Genomic DNA, 3,912 nt, shown 5'->3' with positions numbered 1-3,912 from the left:
CTGGACTGTCTTGCGGTCTCTTCCTTCCAAGTCACAGAGTCGAGGACACCATCCCATCCCCAGACAAGAGGCCTTGGAGGACACTTTGCAACAAATATGCTTGGGTCTCAAAGCGGGGAAGACTTCCAGAGCCAGCTCCTCAGTGTGCTCAAACAACACAGGGCACTTTACCAACACAATGCACATTACAAAACACCCATGGGAAAAAAACTGAAACCTGAACTCACTGGAGCTAGGGAGCCTCTACCATAGCACAAAAACTATTATGAAACAAGCCTGATTGAATCTGGTTCTAGCACTAGAACAAGCAACTGGCTGTCCATTGTCCTGGGTTCTGTACATGTGGATTCAATCTACTGGGAGTCAACAATTTTTTAATTTATTTTCAGAAAAATAAGAGATGGTGGCTAACATGTGCTATGTACATAGCCAAGCCCAAGATGCCCGTGTTCACACTAAATCTGCACAGATATTTTTCTTTCATTGTTCCTCAAAATATACAAGAAGACAAACACGTACATAGTACCTACTGCACTTTCTGGCTTATTGGTGATCTGGAGATGGTTGAAGGTACATGGAAGGCAGGCCTGGTGGTCCAGGCCAGGAACCTTAATGGCTTGGAAGGATGAAGCAGGAGAATCACAATTCTAGTCCAACCTGGGCTACAGAGTGAGTTCAAAGTAACTTAATGAGACTGTCTCAAGATAAAAATTGAAAATGGCTCAGAGGTAGGATGCCTGAGATGCGCCATGCCCAGCAATGACAACTGCCATAATTTACTTTTTTGTTGCTGTGATAAAACACTGACCAAAAGCATCTTAGGGAAAAAGGTATTTATTTGTTTACACTTCCACATCATAGTTCATCATTGAAGGAAGCCGGGAAAGGAACTCAAGGCAAGAACCTGGAGGCAAGAACTGAAGTACAGGCCAGGGAGTGATGCTACTTCCTGCCTTGCTCTCTCTGGCTTTCTCAGCTTGCTTTCTAATACAGTTGAAGTCTATCTGCCTAGGGATGGCACCACTCACAGTGGACCAGGCCCTTCTTCATAATTACCAATTAAGAAAGTGCTCCACAGAACAATCTGTTGGAGGAAATTCTTCTGTGGAGTTTCCCACTTTCCAGGTGACTCTATGTTTATGACAAGTTAACAGCTGAGACTAACGATGACAACAGGGAATGGTGAGTTAAAACCGTGAAACTCCAGGGCAGCAGGTTCAAAAGAAGAGGAGGTTTGGTTGCTGCACACTGATAGACAGATTGGAGCAGATACTTTAAAACACTGGGCAGATGAGGAGTGCATCATCCTACATGACAAGCAAAGAGCACCAACCAGCCCTAAAATGTGAGCTGGTGGCTAACAGGCATAGGTTATCAAGAGGCAAACCCAAGAAGAGAATACAAATAAACAAACTTGTAAGGGTACAAGGAACACAGGAGAATCTCCAGCCTCTGCAAATTGTGGAGAATACAGATTAAGGTAAGAGTGAAATACTATGATTTCTGCATTAGACTGAGGAAAAAAATGCATGAGTGACTGTGTTATGTGTTGGCGAAGATGCAAAGAAATGGGTGCCACTGCTACTGCCGTGGAAGGAAAGTTACCTGCTTTAGGCTTTTGGGAAATGTATTATGTATGTATGCTAATACCAGACTGTGCCTAGCACTGGTGTGCCTGGCACTGAGACATTCTAGTGGACAGCTGTAACTCGCGGATGGGTAAGTGGTGTTTTCAAAGATGGAGAAGAAGAAATCTGCCCATCAACAGAGGAGTGAGTAAACATACTATGTATATAAGAAGTACAGAATTTATGGAGTGAGGAGAGAGAGAGAGAGAGAGAGAGAGAGAGAGAGAGAGAGAGAGAGAGAGACAGAGAGAGAGAGAGAGAGACAGAGAGAGACAGAGAGAGAGACAGAGACAGAGAGAGACAGAGAGAGAGACAGAGAGACAGAGAGAGAATTTTGTCTCAAAGGGATACCATGCCAATTCACTGAGGGAAAGAGTAATAGAGAAATCTCATACATGTATGAGAACAAGAGCTTATTTTGTCATATATTTAGTCTTATAAAAAGGATTTTCTTTTGTTTTTTCAAAGATTTATTTTACTTTATGCGTATGAATGTTTTGCTTGCATGTATGTGCACCACTGCATGTAAGCAGTACCCCCAGAGGCCAGAAGAAGGTATCAGATCTCCTTGGGCTGGAGTTACAGATGGTTGTGAGCTAACTAATGCCAGTGCTGGGAACCAAACTTGGGTCTTCTGCTAGAGCAGTGAGTGCTCTTAACAACTGAGACATTTTCTTCTGTTTATTTAAATTTTATTACATCTCTTTCTCCCTCGCTCCTTCCCTTTTCTCCCCTCTCTCTTACTGTCCCCTCTCTTTCCTCCTGCTTATGGACAAAAACACAATTCAGGAAGAAGATGGTCCAGGTTGTAGCAGTAGTTATTTTCCGAGGATGGAGGCGGAAGAATGGAATCAATTATTAATGGTTTTGTTTGTGCATCTTAGTTTCTTCAAGATGGATTACAGGGAACACAGGGTGATTTTACAGCTTTGGAAACAGGATTTAATAAAAGAGATTCTAGCTCAAGAATGTCTTCGGAAGCTTGGGTGATTTTTTTGGTTTTGTTTTGTTTACGGGGAAAAGCCATAAAAAGTAGAATTTTCTGAAGGTTAAAAAAATCCCAATGATGAGCAGAAAGGCCTCTCTCCGTCCCATCCTTCCCTCTCCCTCCTCCCATTTTGTCCCTCTCCCTCTTTCTTTGTCTCATAGCCCAAGCTGGCCTCACTTTCCCCATCCCCTTGCAGCCAACTCTCTAGTGCTAGAATTAGAGGTGTGCCACTCTGCCTATGAATGTTGATTCTAGTTTCTTTGTTCAGTAAGTCATTAAGTCCATGCACTGACCTTCAAGGCTGGTATGGAGTCTGCTCTTCGGCAGATATGTCAGGGGGAGATTACCATACTCAGTGTGATGTTCAGATAGGGTAGTGATGGCTCTTTGCTTCTGACAAACAGTGCCTGGTACCCAGAATGTCCTGGAGGAGGAGTCGGCCAGTCATCATAGCAAGGACAGAAGAACTCTACTATCTGCTAGAGAAATGGCCTTTGTGGATGTCAAGGCCTTTCAGCTTTCCGGTGTCTCTATGGGCTTCAAGGGTCTGCCTGACAGTCACAGAACATGCCATAGTTTGTGGTCACCAGAAGAAGGGAATCATTCCATGAGTGGGAACTACTGTAGCTAGACAGCAACACTGTAGGAGGTGGAGGCTGCTGGCACCAGGCAGGTTTGCCAGGCAGGCCCTGCCCTGTTGTGTGGGCACAGTGCTGAACAGCGGCTGCTGAGAGACTCAGTTTCAGGCTTGCGTTCTTGGCGTGGGTGTGTAACTCTTCCACCCTGGCCATAAAGTGGGGAAGGAGACAGTAAATAAGCAGCAGGCAAAATTAAAACCAGTAATGAGCTGTATGAATATTGTGGTGTTATAATGTTGGAGACACATTTATTTGGGAGCATCGTGTGTTCTGGGAACACTTAACGGTCTCGTGGCTGTGCGGTCTCATTTCCCTCCACCGAGCTTCCGCTTCTTGGCCCTGGAGGCTGGCAGCATCCGCACCTGTGCCCAGATACTTTTATAATTTTGGCGGAGAGAGGCGGGCACATTACCCAGGAAGGTCGGGGCTCTAAGAGTACCCTTGGTGCCAAAAGGCCTGGGGCGCCCTCCTTGCACAGATGAAGGAGCAAAGGCCAAGTCCACCCAGGAAGCCCGCCATGACAAGAGTGCTTCTCTACTATGCATTGTGGGCATGCTGAAGCCTCATCCTCACCCCATGGACACCCTGCACCCACGACACCTACTTAGGAAAGGGGGCAGCTTGTTTGTATCAGTTTCGCCCTCCCTCTTAGCGTCTC

The 3,912-nt window shown here is 45.5% G+C and overlaps 1 long non-coding RNA gene across 1 annotated transcript; it reads right to left on the bottom strand.

The window, feature by feature from the left end:
- Positions 1–3,472: 3,472 nt before the first annotated feature.
- Positions 3,473–3,912, bottom strand: LOC131902378 (uncharacterized). The gene is made up of 2 exons (XR_009377077.1): positions 3,859–3,912; positions 3,473–3,616 (listed from the first exon to the last, which is right to left on the bottom strand). It is a non-coding gene; the product is annotated as an uncharacterized LOC131902378 (long non-coding RNA).

This window comes from Peromyscus eremicus, chromosome 1 (assembly GCF_949786415.1).
Source record: "Peromyscus eremicus chromosome 1, PerEre_H2_v1, whole genome shotgun sequence".
Taxonomy (NCBI): domain Eukaryota; kingdom Metazoa; phylum Chordata; class Mammalia; order Rodentia; family Cricetidae; genus Peromyscus; species Peromyscus eremicus.
This window is presented reverse-complemented; position numbering and strand designations above follow the sequence as displayed.